Source organism: Harpia harpyja, chromosome 14 (genome assembly GCF_026419915.1).
Source record: "Harpia harpyja isolate bHarHar1 chromosome 14, bHarHar1 primary haplotype, whole genome shotgun sequence".
NCBI lineage: Eukaryota > Metazoa > Chordata > Aves > Accipitriformes > Accipitridae > Harpia > Harpia harpyja.
Genome location: NC_068953.1, coordinates 25,479,376 through 25,496,831, shown reverse-complemented (window position 1 = coordinate 25,496,831; position 17,456 = coordinate 25,479,376). Strand labels below are relative to the sequence as shown.

At 39.2% G+C, this 17,456-nt stretch overlaps 1 long non-coding RNA gene across 1 annotated transcript; it reads left to right on the top strand.

Moving 5' to 3' along the window:
- Positions 1 to 4,932: 4,932 nt before the first annotated feature.
- On the top strand, positions 4,933 to 15,608 carry LOC128151511 (uncharacterized). The gene is made up of 5 exons (XR_008238395.1): positions 4,933 to 5,123; positions 5,453 to 5,542; positions 6,972 to 7,197; positions 7,670 to 7,814; positions 10,224 to 15,608. It is a non-coding gene; the product is annotated as an uncharacterized LOC128151511 (long non-coding RNA).
- The last annotated feature ends 1,848 nt before the right edge of the window (positions 15,609 to 17,456 follow it).

Sequence of the window (17,456 nt, the reverse complement as noted above, 5' to 3'; positions counted from 1 at the left end):
TTAATTGATATATATTGTAAAAGTGTTTCTTACCAGGATTTTTTAAGATCTGCAGTGAGCCATTACAGGACTTCTGTGAAAGGGGGAAAATAATAATTTGTTGAGCAGGGAAAGTAACTCTCTTCTCATACTTCATCTGATGATACAATTTCTTCATCTGTGTGTGTTCATTGAGGAATCTTTCTTTTGCAACTTACTTTGTTTCCAAGCCTGGATAAAAGAAATCACTTCTTTTAAAAATCTTAGAATATTGCAGTGTGCTTTATTTCACCTCAAAGGCTGGTTTATGAATTGTACATGAAAGCGTTCCATGTTTTCATGTTGTTTTTTGAAGATTTAAAGCTTCCCCAAATATTTACTACTACCCACTCTTTTCTCACAACTATGAAGTGTAGATACAAAAAAGATGCCCCCTCCCATTTTCACATTCTTTATCACATATTGAATTAAATTAGAAGAGAAAATGGAAAAGAAATTAAATTGCAATTATATTACTTTCTTCAAATGATCATAATATGGTTTAATTTCAAATAAAATATTAATAAAGTATTAATTTTTCTTGGTGGGAAATTCCATTAACGGAACAGTTTCCCAGGGAAACAGAAACAAAGTGATTGACTGTCCTTTCTGCTTTAGTAATGAGATATTTCTAAAATAAATAGTTTTGCCTGGTTTAGCACTTCTCTCTTACATATTTATGCACAGTTCTAGGACCTCAACCTATATATGGTATGTTCTGGACCTTGTTTTGGGGTGTCTTAACTCTCAATTCTCGCATTTTTTAGAGGTTGTAAATTACAAGCAGGCTACAAGATAATCTCCTTCAGAGTCTATAATAAGAAATAGGGAAAAAGTTATACACGTATCTAATTTCAGTGACACAATGACTGGAATTATTTTTAAAAAACAAATGAGAAATATGTCCAAATGCAAATTCTCATGAAAAGGTTCAGAGTTTCAAAATTAGATCATTTTAATGTACTCTTATGGTTGGTTTTCAGTTAGAAAATTAAACCCCAGAAATGTCCCCCTAGCTAAATGAGGTTTCTGCAATGCTGAAATTAATCAATCAACTCTTCAATAAGAGCCAAGCCTCAAATCCACAAGCATGAAACAACAGCTAGTAATGGCTGTATAAATTGATTTCAGAAGGTTAAATGTGCACATTCAGGGCTTAGAGAACAAAGTCTTTATGGCCTTATCCAAATGGATATCTGTGTGACTCACATTACTTTGCATACACTGTAATCATGAAAATTAAGGGACTGGGTTTAGATGAGGCCATGAGGTTTGATTCATATTGGAAAGCTGGATCAGGGTGGGTTGTTGTTTGTTTTGGGTTGGTTTTTTTCTGATGAACGAGGTCCATGGAAGTCTGACACTGATTCATTTTGTTCACTGCTGGGGCAGGAAGAGGGATATAAAAAAAACGAAGGTACTAAGTATGCGTGTGAAGGTAGCTTTTTTTGGCTGATGGTTGGGCACGTTTAAAGGATAACAATAGGGTTTCTCGTTAGACCTAGGTGAAAATCAAAGCCAGCAACAGTAGCTGGCTTTCATGCTAAGGTTGTGGCTGAGGCTGGCATCAATACTTTGACTAAACTTTAGAATAATCAGTCTGAAAAATGTATGCATGGTAAGAAGGGGATGTAAATCTGTAAGTAATCATGCCTAAAGCCTGACTGGGTGGAAATAGGTAGGCTTTGGTTTACTGTTTAGCCAAAAGTTTGCTCCAATATAGGCATATCAAATGGATTTGAATAAGTGTAAGAATTCTGAATGGCAGAGAAACCTGGCAAGAGCTAGATTTCAACCAAGAGAAGGATAGAGATGCATTTTGGAGAAGTCTTCTGCAGGTTTTCTCTGTGGGACTTTCCAAACTAAGGCTGTAATTAGATACAGGCAAAAAAAGGGATCCTGGGCTGTGTTGACATTTAATATCTGTCACAGAAGAGGTTCCCAGGCTAAAATCAATGTTATGTCCAGACCTCAGAAAATTATAATTAGGGTAATATTAGGGCATATAGATCTCCCTGGACTAAAGTTTTTGCGTTACCCATGCTAAAACTGTTTCAGGTAGAATGAGGTAAATTTTGAATTGCAGCAGTTCACAGTAAGACGGAGTGAGTAGGAGTCCTTGGCTTAGATTTCTGTTTAGGTGGTGGTGGTCTTCTTTGTCAGGGCAAGGTTTCCAGGGCTAGGTGACTGGCCAAGCTTATGTTTAGATTTATGCATCTGTTCCTTGGCTTAATTAGAGCTTAAGACCCACAGCCAGTGTTGTCAAGCTAGGGCATGGAATGGCCAATTATCAAAAAATACAAAATGAAAAGGGATAGGTGGTATAGTGACCGGGCACCATGAACAGTAATAAAAACAGCTGAATGACAGCCAAACACAGGAAAGATGAAAGGTTTGACAATCAGTGTAATCAACACAAAAGCCCAATTGCAGAAGACAGAAATGTAGTGGCTTCAAAAGTTCTTCCCCCCCCCCAAATTTATTTCAAAAAAGCAGAAAGAAAAGATAATTTGATGCTGATGATTTGAATCATGTGCAGCATATAACCAAAAACAGAACGAGAAAAATAAAATTAAAAACATTAAGGAAAAAAACAATCTCAAAAAAAGGAGGAATTGTTTATTTTTCTTCATCCTTTTTAATGAGGTTTTGACAAATCTCACAAGTATTTGCATTTTTGAAAGAAGCAACTTTTTGGAGCGCCTATGTGGATTTGAAGTACTTTGAGCCCTTTGACTGAGACCCCACACCTCCAGCTCTAATGCCGCAGTCTCTGCAGCCATCTCGCGGGGAGTCTGTGCATGTTCACGGCCACAGAGCCACGGAGGGACATGCGGGTAGCAGCACATAGTCTTCTTGCTGGTAAAGTCTAAACTCTAAGCTTTATGTCCTTGTCCCAGTGAATTTTTACTGGGTCAGGGTGAGCAGAGTCCTATGGCATATGTCAATAGTGTCTGTAGATAGTGGTAGACAATTTCTCCTTTACATTTAAATCCTGGTTCCCCCCCTCCCCCCGCCCCAGTCACCATAGACTTACTTAGTAAGTATGCAGAGTTTGGGGCACTGGCTGCAGAGCAGCTGAAGGTCCCTTTCATGCTGAAGCTAAGTCTATCGTGTTATGGCACAGCAATCATCAGAGCTGCTGTTGACTTCCCTCAGGAGCCTTGGAAGGGTTAGCTGTGTTCGACAGCAGTACTGAAAGGCTGAACAGTCCATTTCTGTTTCCTCCTTCTGTCAACTTAGATGCCTTCTGTTTTCCTGTTCTCTCTGATTATACCCTTACTGTTCCCATCCTGCCAACTCAACCAGCCAAATTCGACTTGGGGACAGTTATTTTCTTTCTTTTCATAACTGCTTTACTGTCTTCCTCACTATGTCTTATTGCCTGTTCTTTGCTCTGCAAATCAGTGAAACGAAGGATGCTCACTTCACTAGAAATAGCAATCATTTTCCTGGGGGTTTTGTGGATTCAGACAGAGACCAAGCAAGCTTCCTTCAGAAACAGACTTGTCCTGACAGGATCAAGTGATGGAGGTACAGGCCATTCAGTTCACTAATTCTTCTCTAAGGACTCTTAATGCCTTTTGACGATGCTTATCCCGGTGTCCTGCTACCATACTGCTGCCAGCAGTCAGCCTTTTCCCACAGCACGTGCCGTTATGTATTCCAGTCAAAGCTTCCCTTTCTGCTTCTAGTGCTTCATTGGCAATTCAGGTCAGAAAGGTAGTCAGAGCTGTTAACCCAGCCAGGTAGAAATATGTTCATAATGCTGAACATCATTTTTCTTTGAATTCCTATGGAGAACTTCCTGGAGATCTCTAGCGAGCTGGCCTACCACCACCATCCCCTCCCCATGTGAGCTGGCCATGCGCAACCATCCACTTGCCAACGGGAGGGCTCCAGTCCTCAGGTTTGTCTCCTAGTGACCCTGTTTCCTTGATACGGTGGGCAGTGTGGAAATGGTTTCTTGGTGATGGCTTGTGCCTTTGTTCTAAATATATACCTAGTTTATCATGGGTAAATTGCTGAACTGAAAACCAAGATTATCTGTGCACCATTTTGGGAGGCTGTGGCAAAAGGCTGCCATGAGAAGTTCATGTCCAAAGCTTTGTGAAGAGCTGAGTGGTTGGAGAGGCTGTGGCCTCTGCTTCCTCCTAAGGTTCCTCTGGCTTTGGTCCACCACTGAAGGTAGCTCTGTGAACTGTGCTTCAGAAATACATAAGCAGAAAAGGATAAAAAAAAAATATTTTTTTTGCTGTTTAATCAGGGAATTGCAGTTTATTGTAGCACTCATATAAATGCTCAGAAACTATTATCCCCAACAGGTGATCTTGCAATGAAAAGGATTAAACAGCTGAACCACCTATGTTTGGGTAAAGAAGCAACATAAATTGATTAAGCAGTTGTCAACCGGATATGAGATGTGAGAGCTAAATTGAAGTGTAATTACCAAAAGTGTAATAATTATTGACATGGCTATCCAGGTTTTGAAAGATGTTTGTTACTAAAAGAAAATCTTCAGACATCTCAACGTTTCCCCTGTAATTTCTGTTCCTAGGAATCTCTCAAGAATTTGTCCTAACCTGATAATTCATCATCATATGTCACTCATATTATTAGCTGAAACATGGACAGTTCATGAACTATCAGTGAAACTCATTGCTAATTGATCTTTTAGATATTCTGAGATCTGGACTTTGCGGCACATTTAGAGATGACAACGTGCTGTTTATCATAACAGTCTCACAGAGAAATTCCTTTCAGATTGGTTTGGATATGGTATGAGTCATAGCATCCTGAATAACTGAGCTCCAGCATCAGGTCTTATGCAACCTGTTCCCCTCCAGTTCTTCCTGTTGTTGTCTGGTAGCTGATGCATTGCTACATTTCCCACTTTTATAAAATTGTATCTTGCGGACACTTCCCCTAATCAGGAGACAAATGCTTTAGGCATTGCTTTTATGCCTTTTCTTTCCATTACAGAAATTCCTGCTAGGTGCTGTGCTGGCCAGAGTGAGAATATTACCATCAGGAATGGGTGCATGAGAATTTCACCTTCTGAAATGGAGATTTGTGATCCCATGACTTGAACACTTCCCTTTCAGGTATTCTTGGTTCCTAATTGATCTATATCAAATAACATTAATGTTAAATGTTCCAGGAAATCAGTGTATGTCATCTCAAATGATAGAATCTGGTTTAGCTACATTCATCTCAGATTCCAGTTGTTTTGTCTCTGTGTATGTCTGTGGATTTATTCTCTTGGCTTTTTTCCTCAGAGAAGTGCAGGTTCCTAATCTCATTGATCTGGTTTCTTCATATTAGGTCATGTTACAAATTCCAAATCAGGTTACAACAAAATCAGATTAGTTTCTTGTTCTTAAACAGAACAGCTTAAATGTCTGGACCTGGTACTTAAAAATTTTTTTTACAGAATCTGTCTACTTTGGGTGTGCAGGAGGAGCAGAGCACTCAGTATTGGATGTATCACCACCTTAATTTTATTTCAAGGAGACTTTCCATAGTAAGTAAACAGTGGATTAAACTAATAGCCTGAGAAAGTAGTTTTCAGAAGAATGCTCTGGCAGTTGAAATGTCGCTGCTCTTCCCACCAAAAGTTTCATTTACCGTCTTCAAAAATTCCTATGAACACAACATATCATGTGGTCTGCACTCCAGGCTTGTTTTATGATCTGGCACTTACAATGTATTGACTTTACTATTCATTATTATGAGAAGAGATTTGTTCTATGACAGTTAGACAATGGAGTCACATTTCTAGGAAACACATTACTCATCTGAATCAGATGTCTCTCTTTTATATCAAAAACATCTAATTACTTATGAGGGCTTCACCTTTCAGCAGAAGATGTTGTTTCTGTAAATGTATGAATTTTTTCTGGGTCAGAGGGTGTGGGACCAGACTTTGAAGAAAGCTATATTGCATTGCCACGTTTTCAGCTGCTCCATGATGGGCAATTAATTGGAGGTGGAGTCCTCATCCTATAGAAACGATATTTTCAAGGTCTTTATGGCTGGAATCCTCAGTTCCATTAGAGCATTTTCAAAGCCCTTAGAAAGCACAGGAAAAGCTACTGAAAACCTTCAAGTAGGCTTTGAATCAGAGCCTAAACTTCCCTTCATTTAGTTTTCCTGTTGATAAATGTTAATAATACTCATTTCTAGTCATCTGCAGATATTAAGCATTTAATGTGGCATTGAATGTTTATGCTATGCTGAAGTAGTGCTTAAAAAGTTCACTGAAGACTTAAGCAAAAAGGATAAAATAAAAAACATTCTATTCTTAATTATTCTGATATTAAAGTAAAGAAAAAAACACAACCTTAGCTGAAAAAGTAATGCAGCCCATGTATCTGAGAGAGGAAGAAAGAAAGATAATACAAGTATCTTGCATGTTACATAGGTTCTCTTTTTTATTTCTAATTAATTGCTCACTATTTCTTATTAACAAGTCTGAAGAATGGTCTTTGAGTTTTAAATGCTGGTCTGGATTTCAAATGGGGATTTAATTGTTTCTAGACTTTCACATCTATTTCCTGTGACTTTAGTATTCTTGGGCTTATCTCAGCTTCCCAGTGCCACCTTATGCTGTGCAATTAAACTAGATACACACAACTGTATCTGAAGTTCTTTTTCAGCTAGAAGTGTCTTGTCACAAGTGTACTGCAAGTAAGTTAGTGGAAAGAACAGGAAGGGGGAATAATAAAAAAAAAAAATTGTATGAGTCAAAGTTATAGTTATTTGAATGGATCATACATCTGAAGTCGCAAATTATACCAGTTACTAGTTCAAGAACTGTAATTGTGGCAGAGTTGCTAGTCAAATGGCCAAGGAAAACATTTCAAGTCTTCCAAATGAAATTGTGATAGTTGAAAAGAAATATTCAGGTCAGAATATGTCCTAATAAACTGTCTATGTTTTTTCTTGTTCAGCTGAAAACATCTTCCTTTCAATGTTTTCCTTACTTTCCCAAGAGCTGATCTAAATTTTATTAAAGATAAAACACATTTACCAAAGGAACCCGTTAAACCTGCTAGCAAGCAATACACAGGGAAGCAACTTGGCCACATGGTGGAGCTTTCTGCTCTCTCTGCGGGAAAAACGGCCAGAAGAGCTGACTGCCAGCATCCTCCAGCAAAGAGGGAGATACTAAGTCCTGTAAGTTCTCCTAGAAATACCGTTCTTTATGGTGATTTATGCTTATATGTGTAATGAGGGGTGTGGATGGCTTTTTTTTTTTTTTTTCCCTCCAAGTCTGGAAACTGCATCTAATGGTGAAATTAACTACCAATGCATTTAATTCAGACCGGCAAATTCCAGTTTACTTCTGGCATTATGGTTGCACTTTTAGCCTACTGTCAGATGCAGATGAAGGGGTCCCCAGCCTATTCATGATCCTAGATGCATCAAATTCATCGTACATATACATTTATTTTACAAATAAATGCAGTATACTATCCTTGCCCTGTTTCCGCACTGGACTTCTGCCTACAAGAAGCTTATTATATGCTTTACCTTCCTCCAGGCTCATCTTGTATAGTACTTGGATCACATTGAAGGGAGAGGCTAAGGATCAGCAGAAGATGCAGGAACACTACTTAATAAATTGCTAATCCATCCTCATTAACAGAGAAGTCCTTCCAGAGTGGATATTAAGACAAAGAGCTTTTGGCATTTGTGCAGACTTGAGGGAACATCTGTGTTTGTGATGGCCAAAGATTCATTGTGTGATAATAGAAATGAAGCCTCAAAGGAAAATCCTTTTGCTGATAAAAGTAAGACTTTTTATAAGAACTAACTTTCACTGATGTTCTGTTCTTTTTTTTTTTTTTCCCAGATTTATTTTTGTGATCTTTTCTTACCCATTGGTAGATGTGTTATCCCTTTAGAAATGAGCGCTCATCTTGCAAGAACTAATTAGATCATATAACAATATTTTCAGTGGTTCTGTTTTCCCACTCACTTTTGTGTGCTTTGAATTAGAATACAAATTTAAAGGTCTGTCTATACATACAAATTGCACAGGCTGAATTAAATAACTTCCTAACTTGGAGTCAGTTCAGTTTAATTCTTTAGGCATTTAAACCAGTTACCCAATTAAACAAATCAGTATTAGTTACAGCTAAGATGATTTACAAGTGTACAAAGAGATTGCACTCATTTAATTAAACCTACAGAAGTTGATTTAATTCCATCGATATAATTTCTGCATTTAGGTGTCACCTTGAAACATTTTTAAATTGTGAAAAGAACCATATAGCTTAGAACTTTGAGAAGAATGTATGTTTTTAAAAAATGTGTGAAGATTAAATTTTGTGACTAGAAGAGAACTTCATGATTACTCTGTAAGCAGGAAAAGACAAGAAAGGGGAGCAAAACAAAGCTGATCAGAATAATTTTGTTGTGCAATCTTAATGAAGATCTAAACGTTAATGATAGGTTGTGAGCCACAGCCCTTTCATCAAGATTTAAAAGTGCTTTGCAGGAGCTGAGCCTTAAAGACTGTCCGTATGCAACTTCATAGCACCTCTCAAATCTTAGATGAGTTAATTTAGCCAAGCCCATGCTGCCTATTATAGGGTTTCTCAAAACATTGCACCTACCTTGCATATAAAAAAATACCATGAGACCAGTGAACACAACAGACAAACTTACAAAAAACAACATGTGTTTAACATGTGCTGGCAGTAAGAAGATCATTACCACCATATCCGAGAAAGTCTCTACACTGCTTACATAATTTGAGGGTTTTCTTCTAACTTTTGGGCTCAAACACTCGACCTCCATAACCTTGATGATAACATTTAGTTCAGCAGCAGAATAAGGCTTATGTATTTGCATCATGAGGTCCTTGGAGGAAAGGACTATTTGAAATATATATTACAATTTTGTTAGTATTTACTTAATGTTTGTAAACTATATTTTGTACTTTTTGCATTGTTTTTATAATCCTTTTGCACTGAGGATAGCATGCACAAAAGCCCCCCAAATCCAAACAAGCAAAAAATCCAAGATCCTTACTCTGCAAAAATGGGTTAAGAAAGGATCTTCCCTTGAAGATGCACTCTCTTCTAAAAACTAGGCTATGAACTTTTAATGCAAAGGCTATGGGTCTGACTTACCATCCACTGAAGTCAGGGGCAAAAATGGGATTTCATTCATCATTGTAGTGCTCCTTCTGTTCAGCTGAATCACATCAATTCAGAATACTCAAAAGCTCCATAGCTGTGTCTTTTGAGACTAAAAGCTATTATGAGAAAATTTGTTATGTTAAAAAAGTGACGGTGCTAATGGATTATTAAATATTTGGGTTAACCTTACTAGAGATGTTTTCATTGGGATAACTCAATTTAATACAGTATAATAGAATTTTCTAGTATATGTTAAAGTCTAAATGGTGATGTGTAAAAGCAAAGAATGAAAGTCCCTTTGAGAAATCTGCTTGAAAGCTGATTATTTGAAATTTCTGTAATCTTATAAGTCCTTATTCCAGTGATGAGATAATGATATAATTTAAAAGTGGGTGGCTTAGTGATATATATGTTTCATTTAGATTCTTCCTAATAGGTGACATTTATTGAAAGCTGACTCTTGAACTGTGTTCCATTCCTTGTGCTATCTATCTGCCTTGGAGCTGTTAGACACTGTAATTACATTTTGCTTCATTTCCTGTATAATTTATGTGAAAATCCTTCTATGGTAGGAAGGCACAAAGTCCAGATAATGAGAACATGACAATGTACAAGATTTAAGATGGTTGTTTAGATTGCAGCTCGGACTGCCAATGACTCAGGCGCTTTCAAGGTCACCCAATATGTAGCGAGCTCAGGCAGCATAGCACTTCTGAGACTGTATAAAATAAAAACGTTTTGCTGCTTTCAATAAACATCAGTCTTAACATCATTATTCCTAGAAATAGAGGTGTGTCTTATGGGTAGAGTAAGAAGAAATGCCAAATCTTATTGTGTTGAATTGCTGTGGCATTTGGCCACTAGCACACTGTCTTTGTGTGAAGAATACTAAGAACAGTTTTGTGCCAGGACATAATGTTTTGAAGTCTCAAAAGCTTTGCTGTTTTGTTTTGTTACACTTTCAAAGTTTCCCCCTTGGCAGTTTCTTGATGGCACTAGATGTACTTTTTTAACTAATGTGTTTTTTAATGCCAATTTTTTTTTCTCCTTTAGAAAACTCTTGTAGCTAAATCATTATGCCGCCAGTTCCTCTCATCACCAGCCTGGTCTACGTTACATCTAGAGGTAATCAGCTGGATTTGTTTTCCAGGCTAAGGATACTGTGTATCTTCATTATGCACTGGTGACTCTGAGGGTTTGTGGACTTTGTCTAGGTAGAACTTCTGAATCCTGTTTTAATACTGCAAACACTGTATACACTTGGGTGCCTTTCACTGCATTCTTACCATATATTTCATGTGCTAACGAACAGAAATGGGCCACAAGACAAATGCTAATGAGCATGTTGGCCACTGAAAGCAACATTTGGTTCGCTTTGCCTCCTTGGAGTAAAGAGAGAGAAAGTTTGCTCCAAATTTCCTGTGGGAAAACTACCGGGAGCAGCTTTCCCCAGAGAACAGATGGATGGATTTTGGTGAAGCCTTTAAAGTCTGATCTTGGGAAGACTAAAGGAGTTTTGGGACTGAATAAGGAAATGAGGAGACAAGTTTAACAGAGGAAGCAGGTACATTTCCAAGGAAATGAGGAGGGGACCAGCCAGAGCTTGAAGGAAACATCCTGTAAAAGGCACAGGCTGTGAATGAACTACTGCAGGGGGATCGTGTGGCCTTGAGGCTCTCAGGCAGTTGTCACATGGTACCATAAATCCATGCTACAGTTGAAAGGGATGAGCCCACCCGACTCCCTGCATTCCCCTGGTTCATTCCCACCACCTCTCTTGCGTTCACAGTAAGGATTATGCTGCTGAATGGTAGCTGAATCAAAGAACTGATCTGCTGAAAACTAATCTGGAAAGTGGGGAAAGGCAGAATATTGTCAGAAGTATTATGCAGACGTGCTGAATTCAAGTGATCATGCAATCACAGCCTCATACACCTAGCTTTTCTAAGTACTGTGTTGATGCAGTATCCTGGAGAGCAAGTGGAACAAGCGCATCTCTTTGCAGACAATAATTTGAACGGCTGTGTTTGGGGTTTTTTCCTTGGACAAATGATGATTGTTTTTTGCTAATGAGTTAACTGCTGTGTATCTAAACAACTTCCTAGGTGATGCAGTAATAGAATTAATAACATTCCTCATGCAATGAATTAAGCTGGTCTGGATTTCCTCCCATGTTTTGTGAACATTGGGTTTGTGAAGAGGTTAGACAACAAATGCCAGAGAACTATACTTTTTCAATGCCAAAGGCCCTCTAAAATTGGGGTGCAATTTTAGGCTGTAAAATTGAGTGGCTGTTACAAAAAGCAAGGAAACTAGAACACAGATTTTTATGGATGTCTGCTCCAGCCACACCCCACGTCTCCCAGGCTTTTGCTTTGTGAGACTTTCCCAAGTATCATCACTCTAGAAATTCTTAGTCAATCAGAACTGTTTCTTGTATTTTTAATACACTTTACATTAAGTGATAGTGTCACTTCTTTCTTCTGACTCTCTACCTTTAACCAGTTGATATAGCCTAAGCGTTCTTTTAGAAGGGGAAAAGTATGATTTTCTGAATCCCTTTAGTTTGAGACACAGACAGAATTCAGGTCTTGTATTTCCTCAGTGCATGCTTTCAACATTAGGATCCTGGACAAAATTATCATAATCTTTTTCATATTCTTTTAAATGAAGGTGGTTGTGGTAACTCTGTGTGAGGAGCTCAGTCATGTTGTTCCATGCTAGGCATATGGGATAAAAATCTGCAGGGGCTTAGGCATGGCATAAACATGTAGCACCTCAACTCTCACAGATGGTAGAAAATGTGGGGAGGAACAGGGACTGTCTGAAGAACTTGACCAATGTAAAATCAAGCTCTCAGAGATCAGGAGGGTGTTTAGAGGCTTGACTATTGGTGCTCAGAAGCCCCTGCCTTGGCTGAAAAAACTGCTGACTGCTCTGTTTCAGTTATCCTTAGCTGAAGAACTTCATCATATGCATTTCAAAGTGACGCTAAGCTCTGACTGAAGGTGTGGTTTTGGTGAATATTAGAAATGGCGCAAAACAACATTCTAATATTTAGAGGATAATGACAACCAACTTGAATTGAACCAGACCCAAACTTTCTGTGTTTCAAATGTTGACAGTTCCTTGATTCCTCACCCTGGGACAAAATGAGACAATCTTATGGAAGAATGTGTTCCCAAAGACCCTTAAAAGCACTTGTGCAAATTCAAGGTTTTCATCTCAGTCAAAAATGAAAAAACAACCCCAAGCCCTGACTATTCAGTTACTTTCTGGCATTGTCAATCCCTTGAACTCTTCCTCTTTTCTTTGAAAATGTGAAATTTCTTCCTTTATTTTTTTTAAATGTTCTAAAATTATCTTCTTCATTTTCACTGATTCTCAGGTCTGGCTTTTAATGACTTACGTAAGTCTGGAAAATAATTTGGTTACAGTGCTTTCAAAAAGGTCTCTGGTGAAATGCATATGTCCGTAGGATGCACGTCATACTGCTGGATAGACAAAGCTGTACATAATACAGATTCCCTCTCAGCAGAAGCAGTGACAGCCTATGACACTTGAAAAATAAGGGTTTTTTTACGGTGCCTAATTACTTTCTTGCCACCCGAAAGCAGAGCCCTGCAAGTCACAGGGGCAGTGTGTCTTGCAAACCAGGGCAGTGCTGCAAGCCGTGTGCCTCAGTTGAATGGGCTGTAAAAGCTCTTGGGGCTTGTTCTGCCCCACCATGGGTGCTTGGCTTGTGGCTACATCTGTTTGTCCTTAGCCCCTCTCTGCTCCTCTTCTGTTTGTCCTTAGCCACTGTCTTAGCATTAGGCTCTAAAACGCTCTTGACAATTTTCTGAATTCGATATATTCTGTTGTGGATTGTACTGTCACGTAAATGTATATTTTAATAGTCATGATACTCATCCAAGAATAAAAATAGTCACCATGATGTAAGATCAGTTAACTGCACAGGAGGAGCTTTTTAAATGGAATATTTTTTGTGGGGGATGTGAGTTCACAAACAAAAGTGAACCACGATGGGAGTATTCCCCTTGATCCAAGTCTGATAAATGTCAGCAAGAGTTATGAACGTGCTGAAATTGAAGAGCAAAACCTACTGCATGAAATTAAACTGTCCAAACAGTCTTATGGGGAGACAAGGATTTAACAGAGTTCAGTAGATCAATTTTACTCTCAGTCAGTGAAGACAATGGCTTTGGCATTGTTACCCTGGAAATCCCATAACTGCTCTTATGTCCAGCTGCACATCTATAATATGTCTGGGGACTAAACAGGTGAACTGAGATTGTAATCTGAGAATGGATGCCTTTCTTTGAAGTGCAGCTGGGTTGCCCTTTGATCTTAGTTCTTTCAGCTCTAAAAGTAAAGGTCCTCAAACTAAAAGGAGTTTCAGTATTTTCACGCAAACTTGGATGCCATACAGCATAATCACCTATCACTGGTTTCTATGCGGTTGAATGTTTTTAGCACTAATAATTAGTTCACTTAAATATGCACAAGTCTCCTTTTTTCAGTGTTTCCAAATACTTTTTTCCCCCACCTGTTTTATGTACCTAAGGATCTGGAGGGGTAATACTTTTTTTTTACAGAGATGACTGAAAAACTCAGTACTTTCTGAATTTTTACCGTGGAACTGGGTTCAGCAATGTTGTGAACCTCCCAAGCAGGGAGATTTTGAAAAGGTCCCAGAGTTTAACTGCAGTGCTGGAAAGATGGGTAAAATTTAAACTGAAACTCCATGGGAATGGACAAGCATGCAGAGTATAGCCTACTGTTTGCCTGAATTTTCAATAAGCAGAGTTCACTAACCCAGCTTTTTCCTGGATAAGTGTTTGAAAATGCAAAATGATCCTATGGATCAAATGTGAGCCTTCCTATTACGCACAGAGAGCTGCCACTATAAGTTTTGCAGTAAAAGGTTAATGTCCTGTTTTACATCCAGTTAATGGCAATTGAAATCGAATCTATAACCCCTGTAGTATTCATTCAGAGTAAAACAAACCCCAGTAGGTTTCTGGATTCAATAGAGCATATTGAAATGGGCAGCTGGGTGTTCTGGTTGCTAAACTGCTTGCTGAGTTGAAAAGCAAAACCACAACCCTCTTTGTGATCTGAGTTAATGTTTGAGTTCTTTAAAGAGGCCATTGCAGGGATCATGGGTGACGGAGGATGCCACCAACTTCAGTGATAAGCTATTGAAGCCTGCTTTCTATTTTCTCTTATAAAGCACTCTGCATCCTTCTGTCAGATGGGCTCTGAATTCATGAGTCTCTTGCTGCTCGTTGTGCTTTTACTGTTTGGTAGTAACTTCATATTACGTATGTGACTTCAGCACTGGCAGTATTAGAGCTATATAAATGTCAGGCTTAAATTGTCCCTTTGTTTTTTAGACTTTAGGCTCCCTTCTAACAAAGGGAAACAAAATTTATCTTCCTTGCTGACATGATAAGATATACTAGCTAATTAAGTCTGTGTAAGTCATTAATGTTAGTATTTTAATGTTTTTGGTAGTGCTATACCACCATCATATTAAAGGATACTGCTTTATCTGTGAAATGTAGTAATCCCCGGGAACTACCAATGATGTTAAGGCTTAATCTCTCCACTGTGGTTCCTTCAAATGAAAACTAGGGCATCCAAAAGCTCATGGAAAAGCATGAAGTAAGAATGGTAATACAGAGGGAGAAACAGCTGTGGTTTTCTCCTGTAGTTTTTGGTGATCTAGCTTATGTTCTCTGGGGGATTCAGGATGTTACTGTGTCAAAACCTACTTTCTGGGTGTAGGGGAATTTTCCTTAGTGAGATGTCTATCTGCAACATGAGTTTAATGTTTCCGCACGTAACTGGACTAAGCAGGCAGCTAATGGATTTTAGTAGACTGGCCTGACTAGAGAGGCACTTATTCTCATGAGCTAAGGCAGCAGAATCCAGCCTCCAGTGCTGTGCCACTGGCTAAGATGCAAAGGAAAATAACTAACTACAACCAAGGAAATACATTTGAACTGACATATTATTGCTTTTAAATTACAAAATTGAAAGAATATCTTGTAGCAGGTCAAAAAAAGTGTGATGTGGGTGTGTTTGCAGTACTCTGAGCATCAAAGCTTTAAAGGGCGTTGCTGGCATTCAGAATCGTTCCTCTTTTCTCCCAGCTGGAACAAGGTGATAAGCCTTTTAATGGAGATGTGTTTCTGGGCTGATACCCATTCCTTCTGGCTGTTTGCTTTCACTTGATGAATGGTCTGACACACACAGAGGACAGTAGGATGCTGCTTCTGTCCTATGAACTAGAAGCCAAATAGGAAAGCTATTCAAAGGCTGGTAGATTTAAGTGTGGTACAGATAGTTTGATATGTCAAAGCTCTGACAGCCTCTATTTTACAGAATTCACTATGAAAAATAATAAAACGCAGCACAGAAAAAGTAAAATTATTGTGGTCCATCCTTGGGAAGCTGGAAACTGGAGTCCACAGCCTCTAGTCTCTATTGTGGCTGAAGGAGGTGTGCACAAGAGATGCTCAGAATGGAGCTGGGACTAGCCAGTTCGGTTCACAGAAAAACCTGTGTAGTAAGTAGGACATGGCTAAGTGGTGTTTCAACCAATGGTTTTTACCAGGTTTAAAAGCCATGCATATGTGACAAAAGGGGGAGTGAAATGGGTGGTGCAGAATACAGCTGCCTGATTTTACTGAACTCTGAATAGGGGCATTTCTTTACAATTCTGGGGCTCTTCTGCTTTGTGGAATTCCCAGATTTCTGGGAAAGCTTCAAACAAGATACACTAAATGGCCTCTGGGCTCTACTGTTGGCTACATTTTGGAAATGCAGTCTTGTCTTTATCTGGTCCTTGTCATCTAAAGAGTGTGGAGTGAATTACACCAAATAGACTTACTCTTTCAAAACAGTAAAACCATGCAAGTAACTCTCGGACTACAAATAATGAGGCTTGTGACTACTTAGCTCTTTAGTTATTTAACTAAATAAGTACAGTACAATGGACAGAACCATGGTCATGGAAAAGTAAAATTTCTCAGGAAATGGCAAAATTTTAGATTAACTCAGGGCAGAGGGAAAAAGCAGCCTGTGCTACTCTCTACAGGAAATTTAGTGAGAGAACTTAATGTTCTTTCTTGTCAGAGGCTGCAAATAAAAGTTAACTACAACAGATCATTGATTTATGTAACTGAAACCCTTGCTGCATTGTGCACAGAGCTATTAAGGAGACAAACTACCAAGTTAGGAACAAGTGAACTCTTCCTTTCTCTCCCACATTCTGAGCATCGAATTATGGCCATAGAAACTATTCATATCAAGTTTTCTTGGTCTGTTTTGCTCTCTTTTAATAATGTGACCCAGAATACAACTTCTATGATGGAGAAAGGCACTGGAAATTCACTTAACCGTGTGTCAAGTTCTTCAGATGCCCTGGTCCCAGCAAAGCTTGGAGCAGTCTATTCCGTCCTGACAACCCAGCACCAGTATTGCAGAGATGCTGATGGAGAGGTGGTGCTGACTATGGGAATGGTGTCAGGGGACCCTCCACCATGGAAATATGACTGCTGGCAAGTAGAGTATGTCAGTTGCCCAGTAGTTAATCTTGGATTAAATGGATGGATTACTTTTTGAGAAGATGTAAACTGAGTCAAAGCTATTGCTACTGTATTTTGGTTGAGACATTCAAAACTGAAAAGTGGCGTTTTGTTATCAGTTTTATCACAGAATGGTTTGTGTTGGAAGATCATCTAGTTCCAACCCCCCTGCCATGGGCAGGGACACCTTCCACTAGACCAGGTTGCTCAAAGCCCCATCCAACCTGGCCTTGAACACTTCCAGGGATGGGGCATCCACAGCCTTTCTGGGCAACCTGTTCCAGTGCCCCACCACCCTCACAGTGAAGAGCTTCTTCCTTACATCTAATCTAAATCTACCCTCTTTCAGTTTAAAGCCATTACCCCTTGTCCTATGACCGCCTGCCCTTGTAAAAAGTCCCTCTCTGGCTTTGCTGCAGGCCCCCTTTAGGTACTGGAAGGCTGCTCTAAGGTCTCCCTGGAGCTTTCTCTTCTCCAGGCTGAACAAGCCCAGCTCTCTCAGCCTGTCTTCATAGCAGAGGTGCTCCAACCCTCTGATCATCTTCGTGGCCCTCCTCTTGACTCACTCCAACAGGTCCCTGTCCTTCTTATGTTGGGAGTCCCAGAGCTGAATGCAGTACTCCGGATGGGGTCTCAGGAGAGTGGAGTAGAGGGGCAGAAGCACCTCCCTTGAGGTGATTCTCACCTC